The sequence below is a fragment of the Dasypus novemcinctus genome, chromosome 5 (assembly GCF_030445035.2).
Source record: "Dasypus novemcinctus isolate mDasNov1 chromosome 5, mDasNov1.1.hap2, whole genome shotgun sequence".
NCBI classification, from domain to species: Eukaryota; Metazoa; Chordata; class Mammalia; order Cingulata; family Dasypodidae; genus Dasypus; species Dasypus novemcinctus.
The window spans coordinates 147,408,757-147,430,400 of record NC_080677.1 but is presented as its reverse complement, the minus strand read 5'-3'; the positions used below and the strand labels follow the sequence as shown (position 1 = coordinate 147,430,400).

The 21,644-nt window shown below is 39.1% G+C and overlaps 1 long non-coding RNA gene across 1 annotated transcript in view; it reads left to right on the top strand.

Annotated features, from left to right (window-relative positions):
- The window catches only part of LOC131278562 (uncharacterized), a 28,135-nt gene extending 6,828 nt beyond the window's left edge, over positions 1 to 21,307 (top strand). The window contains exon 2 of the long non-coding RNA XR_009185929.2: positions 18,904 to 21,307. This is a non-coding gene — a long non-coding RNA (uncharacterized lncRNA). The remainder of the gene's footprint in view (positions 1 to 18,903) is intronic.
- The last annotated feature ends 337 nt before the right edge of the window (positions 21,308 to 21,644 follow it).

Here is a 21,644-nt window from a genome sequence, read left to right as displayed (position 1 = left end):
TGCAGCTTGTCTTTTTGCCTGCTCATTAGGAGAAGTAGATGCCCTCCTGAAGGTGTATAGCTTGGCCTAAAAGGCAGCATCTAAAGTGTGTCTTGGCAATGGGCAATGCTGTGTATTTCAGGAATTCTCAGCTCCTAGAACTGGTAGCCTGGGAGCTGAAAGCTTGGTGGAGACACTTTCTGACATAAACTCACAGGAGTCCAACTCTGCAGGCTGAGCAGGAGGGTGTGGCTGAGAGATTTTCTAACTAATTTAATATTTGAAAGACAGATTTGGGTCAATAAGGCCCTAAACTCCTGATGTGATGCAATATAGAACACGCAGTACCAGTTACAAAGTATTCTTGATGAAACAGTGAACCTGAAACTAATTCAGCCCTGAGAGTTGACTTCCAGTTTAAAGGAAATATTGGGGTAAAAGAACAAATTAAAGTCCACCACAAGGAAGCATACAGACTAATCTAGATTGTGGGACTTTGTATAGGACAACTCACTTGATTTCTTCAACAGTTCAGTGGCATGGGGGAAAAAAGGTGAGGAATGAGACCTATTCTAAATAAAATGAAAATGAAGTACTATAGTTACCATATTTTTGTGTGGACTTTATTTGGACCTTGGTTTGAAAAAAAATAAAAACTTTTAACACTTTTGAGAATGATGGTGAAATTCGAATGTGAATTCTGTGTTAGATCTTACCAAGAAATTATTGTTCACTCTGTTAGGTCTAAAAATAGTATCCTTTTTAAATTAAAAAGTCCAGATTTTTAAAAAAATGCCTACTCAAATATGTAGGAATGAAATGATGATGTCAATGATTTGCTTTAAAATATATCAGAAAATAAAAGGAAAAGGAAAAGGAAAAAAAAAGGATAGATAAAACAAGTCTGGCAATATTTTGGTAAGTGATGAATCCAGGTGATACGTCTATGGAAGTTCATTGTACTATTTGTTCTATTTCTGTATATTTTTTAAAACTTTTCATAAAAAGTTAAAAAAAAATAACTTCCACCAAAATCACTTGCCAGTTGCCCAGATTATGTGTTTTATGGGCAGTTTTGGAAAAAGAATCTAGATTACTGCTTTGATTCCTTGTATTGCTAATTGTTTATGGACAAAATGGCCAAGATGAAATCACTGGAACATTGTGTAAGACAATTCCTGAAAGGAGACATCTTTTCCAAAATGACAAAAATGACAGAGGTATACCATTAATACGTGTGTAAGGAGTATTTAAGTTCTAAGATGACATGCCTATGATTCAAATACTGTTTATCCTGTTGAAGCAGCCAGCATTGATATGAAGCTAGAGGCATGTCTTCATTTAAGGAAACTGAGAAGGCATCCTATGAAATAGAGCAGTCAGAAGTGTTTATTTACTTTACGGAATTCTTTACTTGATTCAAATGTTGGTGACCTGACGATGAAATAGTAACATCTATATTTAAACAACATACATACATGAGTGCACACACACATACACACACACACATATATACACACTGGTTTTCAAAGAAACCTAAGGGTGACAGCTGTTGATCAGGTAACTTCTTACCAGATTCTGCTCCTGTGGATCTTGGGAATCAGGCACAACCAAAATAAAATCTCTGTTCTTCTGCCCACTGGCCCAGGAACCACGTAGGCCCTTTACTCGCTGAGCCTGTTTGCTCCTCTATAGCATGAATGTAATAATGCCTGATGCTAGTCCTGTTGGAAGGATTGACGGTTTAGCATTCGCCAAGCACTCAAATTGGTGCCTGTAATATAAAATTCCCTGCACCCTAAGAACTCTCAGCTGAGCTCCTCTGATTTTTCTTAAATCATCTTTGTTGAGGCACAATTTATGTTTAGTAAATGACATGTTTTTACATGTACAGTTAGATGAAGATATGGAATCTTTCCATTGCCCCTTAGGGATCCTGCACAAGTCTTTGACCCAACCCCAGTGCCAGCAACCACTGCCTGCTTTCTGTCACTGTAAATGAGCTGTGTCTCAACTTGAATGTACATGAATCAGACATTCTGTGGTCTTTTTTGTATGGCTTCTTTCTAACCCTAACATAATGGTTTGGGGATCCATCCACATTGTTGCATGTAATAGTAGTTTGGTTGTTTTGTTTGGTTGCTAAATCAACGAGTTATATTCCACTCTATAGATATATCCCAATTTGTTCATCCATTCATGACTTGATGGATATTTGGACTGTTTTCAATTTGGGGCTATCACTACTCATGCTGCTAGCAACATTTGAGCAAGTATATGTTTAAGTTAATATGAAAAAAGTCTGTTTAGCTTCATAAGAAACTACTGAACTGAATTTCAAACTGGCTGTACTATTTGTGTTCCAAATAGCAAGGTGGGAGGGTTCCAGGAGCTCGACATCATTACCTGCACTTGGCCAGCCCTTTGCTCATGGTGGCTAAAAACGTTAGAGATATCCCTGCCTCTTGATGTGCATGCTTTTGGGGAGCCTGCCCTGCTCCTAAGCTACCAATCCCCCCCATGGATAAATCAACAGAGATGGCCTTTTAGCAGCTACCTATCTGTCGTGTCCCTCTACCTCCTCATGGCCATGGTCTGGGAGTGAAAACCTGATCCAATATGCGCCAATCAGATTTTCTGTCTAAGAAATTTGGAATTAGTTCTGCATGAGTCAATGTCTTCATGTGTCTAGGTGTTGCTGTATCAAACTGGGAGTTGTACAATGGACAGTACTACTTATAACATGGATTTGTTAGGTTAGAATACACTTTGGGTTCCTTAGGATTACCTATTTCTTCGTTCCAATCATGTCTGTATCCTCTTGATAAATGGCCTTTATTTTTGCATAAGGTATAGTTCCTTGATTCCATTTAACTCCATTAAGAGCCTGGGTTTGCAGGTTCCTTGACACCCAAATAGATGTCCCTGACATACATGCCCTTGAGTTTCAAGTGAGTCTTTGACTTTTCATCCTTCTGGGACCTGTAGGCAGGTCACACATCTCTAATAACTCTGACCTCTAATACATATTTTGACACAAAGTGTTAATTTGTAAAACTGTCTACTTAGAAGAAGAGGAAACATAATCTCCTTTACCTCCTTTTCACCATCTTTTCTCTCTCTATGCTAATGCTGCTTGGCTTACTTTTTTTCTAGTTGCAACAGATTTTATTTGTTCTTTCATTTGTTTTTTTTTCCCTTCATTCTTTTATTTATTCATTCAGTTCATACTTATTGAATACCTTCCATGTATTTTTCTAAGGTAGTAGGGATCTAGCAGAAAATAACAACAAACAAACATCTCTAACCTCCTGGAGTTTACCGTATTGTTTGAGGAGAATGACAGAAAATGAAATAAATAAGTAAAGAGCAAGTAAGAATTTTATTGGTATGATGGAGAAAACATGAAAGCAAGGAAGACAGATGGAGAATAATAGGTGGGAGGTGACGTGATGAAGGAACGAACTAAGCAGATACAGGAAGAATGTTCCAAGTAGGCCTTACCTATACAAAGATGGTTAGGTGGGGAGTGGACTTGGAGTGTTTGAAGAAAAAATAGAAGGCCAGTGTGGCTGGAGTCATGTGGGCCAGGTGGTGAACAGGAGGAGATGCAGTTAGAGAGGTCAGCATGATGATGTCCATGGTGAGCTGGGGGTGAGAGTGGGTGGGTCTTTAGGCCTTTTTCACCTGAGTGAAATGGAGAGTCATCAAGGGTTTTGAGTAGCAATGACATATCTGACATATTTTTTTTCATACTTCATTCTGGCTGTTATTGAGAAAAGTTACATAGAGTCCGAATTTAAATCATAGAGATGACTTTTCCCAGGCTGGTAGAAGTGAAGGTGGTGCCAAGTTCTCTAACTTGGGGTCTTTTATGAATGTAGACTCAAAAGAATTTGCCAACAAATTGGATGAGTGTGATTGAAGGAATTCAGATCTAGGAAAAGAAAATCTGAGTTCTAGAATAGCCTTGGTCACTAACTGGCCATGCGACCATAATCAAACTGATGTCTTTGCCATAGAAATAAAAAAAATTAAGACATGAGATAGACTTTGGAGTGACTTTAAGTTTGATTGTCTATGGAATAATGATAACAATAACCAATACTATGTCTATATTACCTTTGTACCAAGTATGGTTTTTAGCTCTATACATATATTGGCTAATTTAATTCTCGCTTTAATTTTATGAGGCATATCATATCATTATTCCAAGGTAGAGATGAAAAGACCAGAAACACAGAGAGGTAAAGTAATTTGCCCAAGGTCACATAATTAGTAAGTGACAAAGCAAGGATTTAAACTCCATATGAATACTATCTTACAAAGTTGAGAACAGCATAAGGAGCACAGAGGACTTTAGAGCTTGATGGTATATGTTGATACACATGTATGTTATTTAAAATCACAGTATTTCTCAAGCTGTAGTTTAGTAATACTAGATAACATTTAGTAAGAATGGGAAAGAGAGGAAGAAAAAGAAACCACATGTGCATATGATATACATACACCAGGATGTGCATTATTTCCCTCTTTGAGGATGTTACCACTGTGTAACTATCTATTGAATTCTTTATTTGCATACTTTTTTTTAAATTCAGAAAATCATACTATGTTTTCTAGGCTGTAATTTAACCTGACCTAAGAATTAGATTACTTAAACTCAGTTCTTGGCTTCTCCGCTAGCTTATTTTGATTCTCTGCCCATGTTACGCATAGTCACATAGCACATATCAAGACCTTGCTATCCTCTTTTTTAGAAGGATTTTTCCTGGAATTATGTTTCCAGAATACTGAAAATATTGGTAAGTACCTGTTTAGAGCACTGTAGCCTCTGTCCACATTTTACATAAAGGCTAAGCAGTTTTTCTATATCTTGTATAATTTACTGAGAAACTTGCTTTCAACAAATCTCAAAGGAAACAAATCTGATTTTTCTTTGTAAAAATATCCTGTCTTCTATGATTTTCTTGGTATAGTCTAGAGTTTCTCCTAACATGGATAACATGTAATGCTCTTTGTCTTTCTGAATGAAAGCCCACTCAAGAAGCAGGCAACAGGATTAAATAGCATGCCAGCTCCATTTCCAGTCATCTGATTTGGAAGCTGGTGATGAGAGAGTTATGTGTCCTTGTCTTAGACACTCTAATTCCCCACATACCCAAAGAACAACTCAGGATATAATTTATTTAATCATGGAATGGCAACTGGAGTAAGGGAGGTGTCAGAGGTAATGAAACAGTAGGAAAATTAGATAAGAAAAAAGTGAAAAATACACCAAAAAAAAAAATCATGAGACTAAAATCAAAGTTTAAATTTTACCGATTTCTCAAGCTTTATTTCCTGACTGTATAAATATATACAATAGGCACCAGTGGCACCATGCACTCTTGTATTCATTTGTTCATCCCTCCATTTATGCAAAGAACATTCATTAAGAACCTATAACATGACAGGCATTATACTAGAGTCTGGCTTTTCATGGAGATTAGAAAAAAAATTTAATTTCATGTCTCAGTCTTCATTACTCAATGTAATGAAACAAACAGGCATCCCTGAAGCTCCCATTGTACTCATCGCGCCCAAAGCCAACCCAGAGTGTGGGACGAATAGGGCAAAATTCTGAGAACAGAAAAATCATATTCTCTTTTGACTGCCCTGAATGCCCTTTTGTAGGGAGTAGAGAGAAAAGAGCAACATGAGAATCCTGTTGTTATTTGTTTAAATTCTAAGTGTGAACACCTATCCAACTGGTGCTCAAATCTGGGACAATAAAACCCTGGGATCCTTAGAAGGACAAAAACAACAGTGAAAACTATTATCTGTTAGATAAATTATTAATCACTGGGATATATCTTCCTTGACATCAACAAAGCCAGAAGAGCGATGGGTCAAAATCAATTTGTCATGGGCCAGGGATATGCTTCGTGACCGACTTATTTTGACATGGAGGTCAAACTTGGACTCGGTGCCCTGATGACCCGAGTGCATAGAATTCTATGCTGGAAGTTATATTTCACCTATGCCCGCCGACTGTAGGCGCCACATATGAAGCCTTGGGAAGAAGCAGCTTCGAGAGGGGAGCAGTTGGGGAGTGAACCCCTAAGGGAGGCCCTCTCACTTAGGGACTATCACAACTACAGTTTGCTGAATCTGAGGAGTGCCTCTAGGGAGGCGCTTAAAATGCATAGCAACTGCTGCGCTGTTGCTATTCCTGTCGGGAAGAAGATACGAACCCGTAAGGAAAAAGGAGATTGAGCAGCATGAACTTTGAGCTAGTGCCTTCATTTCAGTTCTGCCACAGCAATAGGTACAAATACGATTTTTCTTTTCCCCGAGAGGGAGCACCAGAATAGGAATAATATATCCTCCAGATGTTTTTGAGAGGGAGAGAGGAAAGGGGAAGAATACTTGCTCCATTTCTCTTTGAAAATAAAAACAAAATGCAACAAAAAGCCAGCAGGTGAGCAAAGTTAAAAATAAACTTTAGCTGGATTTCCCTTTGTGCCTTGCTGCTTTGCTCACTTAAGTAGAAACCAGACCTTGGAACGAAAAGCCGGAGTAGCCATGTAGGCTCCCTTTTAGAAATAAGCCCCGTAAATAGCCCATCCAGTTGGAAAATAAGGTCAGGAGGCAACAAGCCGGGCTGCTAGGCGGCCAGGGTGGAGCGGGCCAGCCTGCCTGCATCTATTTGCATTGAGCTTCTCCTCAGTGTTTGCACTTCAGGGCCGCTCAGCTTCAAATGTGCAGCTCTCAGGAGCCAGCCAAGCGATTTGGAAGAATTTCAAATTATGAGGCTGTGCCACATTTGCCGTGTTAGAGGCACGCTGGCGGCTGCTGAAGTATGCTCTGTTTCTGTTCTGAACAACCCGTGGAATGTGTCCTGTGCTGTGCATTTTCTCAAACGGCGGGGCCTGAGTGCCACGAGTGCTGTGACCTTTAGTCCAAGGAGGAGCATAGCTGGCAGGGGCAAATAAAGGCAACCATCTGCACAAAGATTCTGCTTGTTGTTCCAGTGGAGAGAAGGACCCAGGAGTCAGTCAGACCTGGGTTCAAATCCCAGTCCTATACAGCTGTGGGTCCTTTGGCAATTAATCTTCCAGGCTTTGATTTTCCCTCATCCATGAAAGGTGCACCTCATAAAGATTACATGGAGAAGATATTAAGTGAGATAATATGTGAAACCTCCCACCACATATTATATTTCTGTCACTATTGCCGAATAACTGCATTTACTTGGCAATAGTAACTGAATTTATCCCAGAATTTAGTGGTGTAAAGCAACCATTTTCTTGTGCTGACAAATTTTGTGGCTCAGGAACTCAGACAAGGCATGAAGCCGTAGCTCTTCACTGCTCCTGTGTGTCTGGGGCCTCAGCTCAGAGGACTCAGAGGCTGAGGGTCATGGTAGTTTGATGGCTGGGCCTGGAATCATCTGGAAACAGATTTACTCGTCTCTAGCACACTGGTGGGCAGTTGATGCTGACTGTTGGCTGGTACCTCAGCTTGGGCTATTGGTGGGAACACCTTCTGGAGGCCTCTTCTGTGGCCTTGGTTTCTTCACAGCATGGCAGTCTTGGGTTCCAGAGTCAAGTGGCCTTGTTGACGAGGTAAAAGCTCAGTGGTAAGGGCTTGGCTTTTACTCTCTAGGCTTAAAAGGAAATCAGCATGTCTTATGATGTAAGTGAGACATGAACCCACCAGTGTTCAAGGGGAGGGTCATTAGACTTCACTTCTTGACTGGGGGGTAGTCAGATCCCAGAAGGACATGTGGATTGAAAGCTACTGTAGTGGCCATTTTCAGAAAATGTGATGCCTGGGCCATAGCATTTGTGCAGTAAATGTTTGTGCTCCAGAATAGATGGACCATTTTGCCTTTTCTTTCCTGGCTTTATTATACTTATTAATTTATTATATCCAGTAGCTGCTCAAAAACTTCTTCAGTCACTCTAGCAAATGGGAAATCTTGGCACCTGCCAAGATAAAGGTTTAAGCTACATCTGCGACCAACTGTTTCCACTAAGAATAAGTAGGTCAGCACCACCCACCAGCTTGTGGCAGCCTAACATCAGCAGGAAAGCTTTCTGATAATTCCACTTCCAAGTGAAAAAGATCTGCCAATCTCCTCACCATGTCCTATGTGCTTAACTGAGCAATCCCAAAATACTCTCCAAAAGTCACAGCATTAAAGGCTTGCTGTTGCTTAAATAAAGGCTATGGAAGCTTACCACCAAGAGAATTCTAAATTCTCTCTCAGGGTTGAGTCTGGGATCACCAGTGTCATTTCCCTCATTCCATACCCCTTTGGGGAGATAAATCTACATGGAGAGAGCTTCCCTATGCGGGTCTTATCTCTGCTGCAGATGACTTCTGCGAGACATTTTTTCATTCATTTATTCAATCAATAATAACTTATCAAATATCTACTGTGTGCCACATATCATGCAAGGCAAAAGGATAAACAAGCAACCAAGGAAACAAAGATATTGTCTCTTTCCTGTAGTGCTCAGAGTCTAAGGGGGAGGGGGACTGAGTATCAAAATAACCACACAATTGCATTTTTCTTTTTTACCACAAGATTATAGATTCTGTGAAGGAAAAAAAAACAGGATGAGAAAGAAAGAATAGTAGATTTATTATAACTTGAAAAATTCAGGCATAAAGTTATACTTAATTCTTACAGAGAGCTATTATTCAAACTAGTTACAAAATCCCTAAACTTTTGACCAAAATCTGAGTATAAATAAACACACAATTATAAAATACACAAAACTGTAAAAAATAATATTTACCCTATAGGTTCTTTTGGATATGAAAGGGAAGACTTGAAACTGGAGAGAGAGGGAAAGTTTGCTAGAGTAATGCCCTTAGAAGGTGAGAGGGTGTGGAAAATATTGCACACACAAAGGGTTGGTCTTCCCAAGAGGCAAGGACAGTTTATTCACCTGTACATTGGGACAGAACATGGTAAGCAGATAATTTATGCTGGATGAGGGAAAAGTGAGACCATGAAAAGGATACTAGAAAATGAGAATATGGAGAAGTTACAGTTCTTGGTAGACAAGGTCCACAGTATGACTATGGAAGTAAGTGGCTTAAATAGTTGAAAAAGGCATTCAAGGCACTGAAAGGTAGTTAGCAGCATTTGGCACAATTAATAATTCTCTTTTCCTGACTAACCTCCTTCCTTTGGACTCCAACATAGCCTGCTTTCCTGACTTTCCTCTTGCCACTTGGGAGGCTCCTTCTCAGATTCTTTTGCTCCTACCTCCTTAGTTCTCCAAGGTCTTAATGCATTACTCCAAGAGTCAGTTCTTAGAACTCTTCTCTTTTCTATATTCACTTATTTCTTGGTGATGTCATTCATTCTCATGGTTTTCAATGTCTTCCATAGCTGATGGCTCCCCGATACATAACTTCTGGCTAAGACTATGCTCCCCAAGTCCAGATTCTTATATTTAATCACCTACTCAAAATTTCTAGTTGAATAGCTTGTATCACAAATTTGATATATTCAGGCAAGGAAAGTCTTCTCCTGGTGTATTATTTATCTAGTGCTGCATAGCAACATTGCCACCAACTTAGTGGCTTAAAAGAACACGCATATCATCTTGGAGTTTCTGTAGGTCAAGAATCTGGGCACAGTGTAGCTCTATCCTTTGTTTCACAGTCTCATAGACTGAAATCAAGGTGTCAACTGGGACTATGGTGTCATCTGAGTCACAACTGGGCAAGCATCCACTCTCATGCTCACCTGGTTGGTGGCAGCATTCCGCTCCTTGCAGGCTGCTGGGCTGAGGGTCCATTATAGTTTCTTACTGTTTGTGAGTTGGTGTCAGCCCTCAGCTACTTTCCATTCAGTTCTCTCCATTTGGCAGATCATAATGTTTTAGGATACTTGTTTAAAGCCAGAGGAAAAGTGACAGAGAGAGAGAGAGGAGGGAGGGGAAGGGGGGATATCCTAATGGGATGGGCTACAATCTTACATAACATAATCACATACATGTGCTTATCTATATCCTGTCACCTTTGCTGTATTCTTGTTTAGAAGGAAGACATGGGTCCTGCTTACAATGAAGGGTGTGAACCCCAGAAGATAAGGATCATGGGGGCCAACCTAAAGTCTGTCCACCACACCTGGCAAATATGCTTCTCCCACCAGTTTCCTACCTCGGTCAACGGCGACCTCACCCAGTTGCTCAAGCCAAAATCTTGCCTGGTGTTTCACTTACCTTCCATGTCCAATTCTTTAGCAAAGTCCGTTGACACTATTTAAGGAATATATCCAGATTCTGGCTATTTCTCACCACTGCTACTACTCCAGTTCAAGTCACTCTCATCTCTCACCTGGATTGCTGGTATCACCTCTTAACTGTTTTCTCTGCTTCTGCTCTCCTCCACCCTCCTGTATTCAGTATACCCAAAATAGCAGGTGGAATAAATGCTATTGAATGTAAATCACAAATATTTTGTCATCATGTTAGCCCCCTACTGAAAAGCTTCCAATGATTTTTATTTTTAGGAAGAGTCCAAGGCCTTACAAGAACCTATAAAGGCTCTCTAGAAATTGGTTCTCTCCCCACAATCCCCCTACCCTCACCCATTCCTGACTTTTCTCTCCTTGGATCACTCATTTCAGCCACTCTAGATGCCTTGCAGTTTCTTCTTCATTTCAGGCATACTACCTACTCAGGGCTTTTTCTACTTGTTCCTTCTACTGAATCCTCCTACCTTCCTTCAGGGCTTTTCTCTGAGGTTTTCTTCTGTGTGGCCTTTCCTGTGTGGCCTTTCCTGACCAACCTGTTAAAATGGCAAGCCCCCCACTGGTACTCCCTACCCCTCTCCTCTGCTTTTGTCTTCCTCTTTAGCTCTATCACCTTTTCCACCCATACTCTATGCAGTTGATATTTCCCCCTCCACTAGAAAGTAAGCCCATGAGGACAATTTTCCGTTGTGTTCACTGCTATTTCCCCAGTGCTTGAAGCAGTATGTGGCACACAGTTGGTCCAGAAGGACAATTTAGTGAATGAATTATATATATTAAATAACTATATAAATTATATATTATTTGAATAAAAAAACAAAATTCTGGTATGTGGTACAGTTATTTGTTAAATATGCTTCTGGACTGACAAATTCTCTCTCTCGATAAACCTTTGGCCATTGAAACTGATCACAATCGCTTGCTTACTGTAAGTATCTATATATATCATTGGAATCATCTTTTGAACTTCTCCCCTCAATACCCATCCCTCCTCTCCTGGATCTCTTTACAAGATGGCTCTCTGAATACTGACTGATTCTGGTCCTCTCTCTGTTCATTCTGGTTTTCCCAGAGCCATGCAAAAGGAGCTTTTGAAATCTGAAGTGATTCTCTCAGCTTCCTTCAAAGGGGACATATTAGCTAGAGAAACGTCTAAGTCTAACCTACTCATGTGACATGTTAGACTACCCATGATCCACCTCGGCCTAGATCTCTGGCTTCAGTTCACCCTACTCTTTGCTTTGCAAATTGCCCTCAGTCATTCACCTGAAAAAGTGCTCCTTACCCTTTAAACTCCATTCAGCTATGACCACCAGTCAGATTCTCCAAACTCATAGGCATTGTCTGAATCTCCTTTCTTATAATCAACTGTCTCCTCCAGTTAAACCGTACTGCATTCACTGAGGAACAAGTGCTTAGAACAGTGCCTCACAAGTAGTCAAGACGACATCATTGTCCATAAATTGAATTACACAGAAAGAACTGTGTACAGTTCATCTAGGTCACATATCCTCAGGGTGGAACCAAGAGTGGGCAATCGATGAATAATTGCTAAATGAATGGAGGAATCTGAGAAAATACAGATTAAAAGTAACAAGAAAGAGGATTCATTCCATGAGTCATAAAATGCCAGATTTATAAAGCACACTGCAAGAAACACAACCTGGTAGCCTTTCAGTGCCTCCTGGTCTCCAGCTCCCCCACCCTCCACCAGGAAAGGTCCTTCAGTATTTGCCTTCAGAAGGAGAGGGAACGAGTTCCTAATTTACATAGTAATATCTTATAATCTTCTGAACCTGCCCCTTGAGGAAGCAAGGGCGGGGAGAGCTAAATGCAGGTGGTTGTGAGACCTGGCCTTGGCATGGGGGTGGACTATCTTGGCCAAAGCCTGCTGAGTGAGAAGACAAAGGAGATTTGAAAGACTCCTATAAATGAAAGCCAGGGCAAGTCCAACCAACGCGTTAGTCCTATGGGGTTGCATAAGGGATTGAAATAAAGTCCACGGTGAGGGAGGGACACCTAGGTGAAGACCCTAAAGGGCTTTTCTGAGGAAGGGTACCAAGAGCTTTTTAAGCAGCACCTCTGCGTGATAGCAAAGAGCTGCTAAGGCTATAAATCCAGTTCAGACAGTACTTATTTAACAACATATGCTGAGTGCCTATTTCTTAGCAGGCACTTTACTTGGGACAGGTATGTAATGAATGTAACTCCTGAGCAGTTAAGTAATACACCTACAATCTTGTTTGCTCTATTCATTTGCTTATCTAATTATTTTTGCAGTCCATGTCTTGTTGGAATTATCACAATTTGTGAATTAGTGGGGTGTGATAATAAGGTTTTTCAGTATCTTTAATTATTTGCAGGAGTGGCAGAATAATTCCTTCATTTAGGACAAGACAAAGGGAATTGATGAAGCATGAAAAAATGAGATGCCAAGGTTAGATACAGGAAAGGATTTCCTGCCTGGGATTGAGATTTCATGTTCAAAACTGGACAGAGGAGGTGAATCATGAACTGTGAAAATGTTAAGAAAATAAGTGCTATTTATATTTATCTGGCCTTACACATTCTGTGTCCTGGAGGCACAGATTATAGTAAGTCTCTTAAAGTCCCTGTCCAGGCCCAAGATTCTCCAGGTTTATGAGTTTATTACAATCATTTTCTGAAGAGAGGACAAATGAGATTGTACTGGAATTATCTGCCACTAGAGAAAGGAAACAGGTTTGGAGTCACAACAGCGGGTTCATGTCTAAATGGAATGACTAAAAATAAATAGTCTAGGAAATATCAACTGCTTCAATGCTACATTTGCTTTCAAAAAACACTCCAAACCAGACTTACTTTCACATCTGAAAGTGCTCTCCAGAGTAGGCTCCTCATTCTTCTGAGGGATTTCTGGGAATGCACTAGGCATTGTGAAAACCCTACTTTTAAAAGAAAACAAGTCACCATTAGATCTTGCGCAATAAAAAATCCTTGACTCTATTAGGCATACGAGGAAGCCAGGTTTATAATTTCTTCTGCTGCTGCCATCTGCCCAACTCTTGATCCCGATCCATTGGTTTACTGGAATAGGCTTGCCCTGGTCTGTGAAACTTGACTGTGCACATTTCTTACCAACTCTGAATTCAAATTAGTAGCTGGAAATAGGTTCCTGGAAATTGGCCACAGTGGGAAAATTAATACCATGGAAACTGGCAAACATTACAAATCGGGGATTTCCCCTGACCAGGGAGCTGGTTCTTAAACATTTACCATCACACCATTGACCCAATCCCATCTCATCTTCCCAATCATATTCATAAAATATTTGTTCTGAATAAAAACCTAGGAATCTACTAGCATAAATTAAACCTCTTGTTCCTATTTTTTAAGGGGAAAAAAAAAAGATTTATTTAAAGGAAACATGAAGCAGTATTCGATATTCAGTCAGAGGCTATAGAACAGTTGTTCAGATGATTACCTATACCTTGGACATTTAAGGACTCGTGCAGTCTCTCCATTTTCCTAACCAGCTATGGAGACTTGGAATTAGCCATAAGTAAGACATTTGAGTCTAAGAATGGAATACTTCAGTCTCAAAAAGTGTACTAGATACATAAACCACAGACTTACATGGGTGGCCCCGCTTTGTGATTTTTATGTCTTAGCTTCTTCCCAAGCAGATTTGCATCTTCAACTGGTTTGATCCTCTGGACTAAATCAGTTCATGAGGTCAATTCTGCCCCAAAATGATTTTTCTAGCTGTTTGAAAAACCAAACTATCTCTTTGGAATTAAATTAGCAGTTGACTAGCTGGAGTCATCTGGAACTATTTAAATTTTAGTTCCTTGGTCCAATACTGATTTTTTTTTTCCTTTTCCCTTGGAAAAGGGGAAGACTTATTCCCCTTACTACTATATAAGTGAAAGCTCTCTTATTTTCTGTGAATTTCTACTCTATTGTTTCTTTGTCATTATTTTAAATAGGAAAGGAGAGAGTAATAAATTAAACATCAACTTCTTCAGAGCAAACACTTGCGTATGAGAGTATTTACCAGATAATTTATAATTTAATTTATAATTTAAAATCTACTCCCCATATCTTCCCCATTCCCTGCCCCCCCCCCCAACATTTTGCAGGATTTGCAATTGTTCCATTCATTAGCAAGACATTTTAAAACTGAAGTGCAAGAAAAAATGTTAATCCACTGTAAGGTGGATGAAGACAACACTACCAATAACTTTGTAAACTTATTTACCCCTACTTTAATGAAGGTATTTTTGCATACTTGCAGTATCTTGCTAAAAATAAAAGCAAAGACAAAACTGCTCTATCCTCAGTCAAAAATATTGGGAATTAATTTCACTCCCTTCTGCATGGTTGAGGTAATAATATAATATGTTTGGTATCTACTGCTTCCCCTTCGTGCTACAAAAATTTCTGGTTTCCGTTCAAAATATACATTAAAACCTTATCACTACCATGTTTATCACTATTTATCACTACCACTACTTTATATTCCTATTGGAAATTCAAAAAGGGACTCAAATATGATATGAAGAAGTTGGCCAATGAAGCATATAAATGTCTTAATATCATCAAATTAAAAACAAAAAACCTCTCCAATTCCTTGAATGCCTTTGTTTATTCCCCCATCTCACTGCCACCCTTCACATGAAGCTTTTATTTTATTTGATTTTTTCTTTTCTCTAACACATGAAGCTTTTAAAACACAACGTCTATAGTCACTTTCTTTTCTTCCTCACTGCCCTTCCTATCCCCAAGTGGTTTCCATGACCTCCATTCTACTGCCTGCCTTTGGCAGTTTCAACAATCACAAGCTTAGAGTCAGTGATCACTTTTCTCTTCTCGTGTTTCTTAAACTCCCTGGAGTTGTCAAGGTAACTGCCCACTCTCTCCTTGAAACAGCTGATTCCCCTGGATTCCCTAATACCACGTTCTCCTAAGGGTCCTTCTACTTCTAGTTTCCTCTGCTGCCTTCTCCTCTTCCTCCTGTCTGAGTGTTGGAGTACCTGATGTCTTGGATCTGGAATCCTTGTTTTCTCAATTTAACTTTTATGATTTCACCCAATTGCACAGATTTAAACAGTCTAGAATTTCTATCTCTAATCCTGACCTCTCTTAGACACTTTTATCTAACTGCTTATTAGGCAAATTCACTTAGATTTCTATGAGCATCTTAAATTTAACATAAAACCAATTCCATTTTTTCTCTCAATCTCCCCTATCTCAATAAATGCATGAATATCAATAGTTACTGAACCTAAAAACCCTAGGCTAGAAGCAATTCACTTCCAAAATATATCCCAAATGCTTCTGCTTCCTTCTATCTTGCTGCCATCACACCAGCTCAACTGATCATCCTCTTTGCCTTCCTATATGGTCTTCTTCATTCTTATCCCTTCTACACTATATTCTCCACACAGCATTAAAATATATTTAATTTTTAAAATTATCTACACTTAATTAAAATACATTAAAATAGATTAATATACAAGTAAAATGTATTCTCTATACATATTAATGTTTTTAATCAGATAGCTTCACTCTCTACTCATACCTTTCCAATAGCATGTACTTGTCCTTACTAAAGAAGACGTAAATGATGAAATCTCCTGTCACTACCATCAGAGTTTGTCTCCTACTGCTCCCGTTAACAGAGTATACATCCACCCTCACCCTGCCCCCATTTACACTGGCCTTCTTCAAACAACTCAGTTTTTTTCCTGTTTTAGGACCTTTAAACGAGAACTATTTCCTTTTTCTTAAATGATTCTATTATGTATGTCTCTTGTCATTCAGGTCTTAGCTTGTACGACACCTCCGCAGAGAAGCCCTTCTTCATTACACAGAAATGCCATCTGCTGATTCTTCCATATCATATCACCCTGTTTTGTTTTGATTATACCACGTCTCACTTTATGATATTAAAGTTTCCTCCTGTATATGATCTGTCTTTCTCTCCTTTAATGAGAGCTCCATGAGATTTAGGGAACCTTTCTGCTTGTTCAGCAGTGTAACCTCAGCGTCTGGGACAGCACCTGTGGTGCTTAATAAATGTATGTTGCATGAATGACTAAATCAATGCCAATTTCTTCGGTTTCAGTGGCATCTGGAATTGGAAAAACACAGGAGGAAAGGAGAGTCTTAGTAACGCTATGCTTTGTTTGAGAAAAATCAGTTTCTCTCACTCTTTCTCTCTCTGTCATTGTCTCTCCCCCCACATACACACACACACAACACACACATGTATTTATATGAATGTATGCATTTTGTGCCAACTTTTGATGCAGAATTGAAGTATTCAAAAAGTTAAGACCATGATCTTTCAACAAGTGTGTGATCATGAGTACATTTAAGGGATAGGAATCACAGTATATGAAATATCAGCAGGTTAGAGGGCAAAGAAAAGACTATAAGGGAAAACAAAAGATAGAAAATGCTTTTCAAAGAGCAAGGAATGAAATGCTGCTGCCTGATTACTGGTTCATTTCATCTCCTTTTCTTTTTTGAAAGATTTTCAGAAACCATGGGATTTCAAAGTCATGTTCTGTACTTGGAAACTCTGAATGATATAATTCTCAGTAGGAAATAAAATGACTGATATACATGAATAAGAAAGAAATGTTCTTGGATTGATATTTCCAAAAGTTTTCCAAACCAGTTTCACATCTTGGCCAAGGAGTATATAATCAGAATTCCCACTGACTGACTCAGACCAGTTAGGGCAAAACCAACTGCTGTTGCAATCTCTCAAATTTCTAAAACATGTAGATGATCTATCAGAACTGGCAATATTATTGACAAAGGGAAATAATCCAAACATAATACATACTACAAAGGTGTGAGAAGGGGATTCTAGAATGAAATATTTTACCATGAGAACATAAAAAGAGAAAAATGGAAAAATAATTATCAGTAGTTATTAAAAAAACCTATCACAGTTAGATTCAGGCTCTACCTAGAGGGATAATTATGCCCACAATGGAAATGTTACTCCTCCAACACCAGAAAGAAGTATTGGATGAATATGCAAAAATTAATAATAGGCATAAGGGAAATTATATTCTACCTCCTTAAATTTCCTTTATAATTCAAGGATTATTCCTTATTGCCAAATACTATTCTTAATAAAAGCTTCAACTGGAAACTTTGGAGCTAGAAATGGAAATAAATTCTAGGTGGAAAATGAAAGATGTGTATCTCTTTGCAAGATCTTTCCTGCAAACATCACTGGAGTAGTTAGGTAATATTTCTGAGGAAAATGTAACTCATTCTGCCCCTCTATCCCTTCCAGTAATATTTGGATGGTGCTTGGGAACTAAGTCATCTAATAGTGTCAGATAATATCTGGAGTGCATTTTATCATAGCAAATCTTGTTTTCACCTCTCATTGATGTTATCTGCTTTTTTCTTTTGCAAAATTATTATTTTGTGGACATTGCTACCCTTTAGGCTTATTCATACATAGCTGTCAGGCTTGCTGAATGTAAAAGAGCTCTAGTTTAGCCCATCATGATTTTTCTTCCTTTTGGAAAACATAAGCCAGAAAGCAGGCAGGCAGGGGAAGGAAGTTCTTTCTTAGGAATTGCTGCCCAATATCTTTCACAAAGTAGATTAAATTTATACCATATCTGCCAGAGGGAATTGATTGTTTATAAAGAATCCTAGGTCAGGAGGTGTACATGATCTGCCGTGCATTGAGTCTGGAGATGTCCACTACCCCCATCACCGAACCTCTGCTTTGGACCTTTTACAGCTTTGTGTCAGTGGCTGAGCTATTGCAAATGCATGTTCCTGCCCTCCATTAGATTTCCCATCCCACTTTCAGAGGAGAGTTGTTGTTTCCTGCATCCTAGTACCTATGGCCAAGCTTCTGCCACCTTTCCTCCAAGTAGGTCCACTCGGCTGTAGGACCTTGTCACTCCCCAGCTGTTCAACATTAAGCTGATCAAATCTTGGATATGGTAACTGCTTGGCACAATCTTGAAATACAAGGTAGTCTACTGCCAAAATGGAGAACCAGAAGGAATTTGACAGAGGCTAGCATTAAAAAAGCTCCTCCTAAATGCTGTCTTCTCTGTGCTTTAGCATTATCCAAATATGAACAAATTACATGTTCATATTTCAATTAAAATTTAAATATTTGTTCTGAAGTCAAACTGGAGGAATTTCATATTATTTGTCTCCTTGCCTCACCCCAGAAGCTCTCCATTATACTTTACTGATGTGTCCAATAGGCTGATTCTTGGGCTGAACCTCCTTCCACATGTGCAGTTGTTGGAAGAGTTACTGTTCAAGTCATATAGAATGAGCAATTTCTCCTCCCTAATGCATGGAAATTTATCTCTTCAAAGAATCACCTAATCACAGTCATTCAGTCAAAACAAATTTAATTATGATTTTCTTTTTGGTCTTAGTAACATGAAAGAATACTGGTAGATTTTCTAGGTGAAGAAAAGAAATTTGATAACTCATTTTTAATCTTTTTGTTTTGTGTTCTTTTTGGTAACTTTTGCAGAGTCAAGTTAATTTTGAGATGGATACTCTATTATCTCCACCTACCCCTCCACTGTAATTTCTTTTTTCTCACAAGGAAACTTGTACTTTAGGGGATGGGCATAATTCTAACCACTGAGTGATATTTTGTCCTCCAGGCCTGATGGAGCAGCAACCCCACCCCTTCCAAGCACCTGCCGGGAGGCCATGCTTTCTGAACACTGGGATGAAGATTCCACCTTCTCCAAGCATGTGAATGGCTGCCAGGCTCTCCATGAATGCCGGAACACAGGCTCTACTCTCTCAGAGCACTGGGACAGCAGCACTCTTCCTGAACAACGGGGCAGAAGACCCACCCTCTGCAAGCCCTGGGGCAGACTCCCCCTTTCCACATGAGTGGGTCTACTCTCTGGACCTGAGAGATGTCTTCAGACCTCATTTTCCATGGTTCTGCCCTTGAAGTGATTTTTTCTTCAATTTGCCCCTATTTGTCCCTTTAATTCAAGACTGGCAGTGGTTTTCTTCATAAGAATTATGAAACAAAAAATACTTGTTGGTTTTGCTTGTAGTTCAAAGGGGTCCAAACCATTAGACAGAAGAACTTTCCACAGATCCTTCCTGGATAATAGTATTTCCAATTCTGACTTCCATGGGAATTGCCGACTGGTTCCATGTTCAGTTAAACCTCACATGGAGCACTATTCTTTGGTCTCTCACATTCCAGAAACTCAGAATTGCCTCAACCAGCAATTTCTGATTTCTTTGTGTCCAGGAGTTCAGTTCTCAGCTTATTTTGTTCCTCTCTTATTTCATTGTAAGCTGCAAGGAGAAAATAGGCTGCACTTTTCACATTTAGCTTGGAAATCTCAATTATGTGTCTAAGTTTCTTGCATCCAAGTTCTGCCTTCCATCCAATATCAAAACTCAATTTCACCAAGTTCTCTACCACTTTAAAACAAGGATTGCCTTTCCTCCAATAACACTACTATTCATCTAAATCTTCACTGGAAGTAACTTTTGCATTCCTATTTCTACCAAAAGTCTCTTCAAAGCAATTTAAGTCTTTGTTGTCTAGTCCCTCCTTATAGTCCTTCTAACTTCTCCCCATTAACTGGTTCCAAAGCCATTTCCACATTTTTGGTATTTTCAATAGCAGTGCCCCACTCTCCAAGTACCAGCATTTTCTTTTAGTTTCCTAGGCTGCTGAAGCAAATACCATGAAATGGTTTGGTTTAAACAATGAGACTTTATTTGCTCATGGTTTTGAGGTTGGGAAAATGTCCAAATCAAGGACTCATCAAGGCAATGTTTTCTTGCTAAAGACTGCCATTCTAGCCTGGCTGCTGGTGATCTCTGGTTCCTCTGCCACATGGGAAAGAACATGGCAACATCTTCTGGTCCCTTCCTTCTCTTCCAAGTTCTGTTTAATCTTCTTGCTTTCTGTGTCTGAATTTTATTCCATTTATAAAGGACTCCAGTAATAGGACTAAGGCCAGTCCTGATTGAGGTAGGCCATGCCTTCACTGAAATGACCTATCAAAAGGTCCTACTTACAGTGAGTTCATACCCACAGGGATGGATTAGATTTAAGAGCATGTTTTTCTGGTGTGCATACAGCTTCAGACCACCACAGCAAGTATAGATTTATCGTATCAGGATAAAGTATCTTTATGTTTTTAAAAACTTTTCCTTTTATTTTCTTCTAGGCTTTAGTTAAAAAAACACCACCACCACAATTATGCTTGTACTCACAAACAGTTTAACTAGTTTTGGAGGTAAAGTCTTTTGTCTCAGAACCTTATCTTCTGTCAGTTGAGTGAATTCTAGACAAGGAGGTTTAATAGGATAGAAGAACAGTATTTAGCCTATGTTAACTAGACAAGAAGGCAAATGGGACAAGAGTTTTTTAAAAATTAGCTAAAAATGTGGACTTTGACCTAAACAAAGGGAATACTGAGTGCCGTATTAGGGCACTTAAATTTTACTCTGTAAGCAAGGCTTTTAAAATGGGAATGACATAAGCAGACCTTTGTCAGTGATATAAAGGTTAATGATGATGGGAGAATGGAAGTACAGAGCCTATTTTGGGGGGTGGGTTAAGTAGTTATTTTGGCAAGAGAGGTTGAAGGATAAAATAATGGCAGTAGGATCGAGAATGACAATGAACTGAAGGGCAAAATGCATAGAACTGATGGTGTGTTGTATTGGGATATCTGGCATAAGAGGAAGTAAATAACCATGCTGAGATTTCTACCTTGGCAACCAGGTACTTGTTGATACCATTAACTATTATGGGAAATGTATTGGTAAAAACAAACTGCAAAGGGAAATTTGCACATGTTGAATCCGATGTTGACTAAGTGACATTCATTTGACCATATATTTTAGGTAGATTAAATAAAGTCTGATTTCAGAAGAATGATTAGGGCTAGCTGTATAGATGACTCTCAGAGCTTTGGAAATTGTTGAGAGTGTTCAGTAAGACTGAAAAAAAAAGAAGAGAAAGGAAGAAACTTGGGAAATACATACCCTCATGTAGCAGCTAAAGAATAATTTAAGAAAGAGAAGAAAGATCAGAAAGGCAAGTGGAAAATCAAGAGAAAATAAATAATAGAAGTCAAGGAATAAAAACATTTCAAGAAGGTGAAAGGGGGTCCATAATTCAAAAGAGAATAAGAAAATGAACAGGATGATAACTAAAGAGAAGATACTGAACTGATCATTAGGACATCAATGATACTATTTCTAACAGTAGACTGGATTAGAATTGTAGGCACTAAACTGAGGGGTGAATGGAAAGTGAAGAAAGAGTTCTTACAAGTCTCACTTTTTAAAACAATCTGGTTATAGGGAGAAAGGAAGAGACAGAGCAGTATAATTCCCATAAAGCTGCACTTTT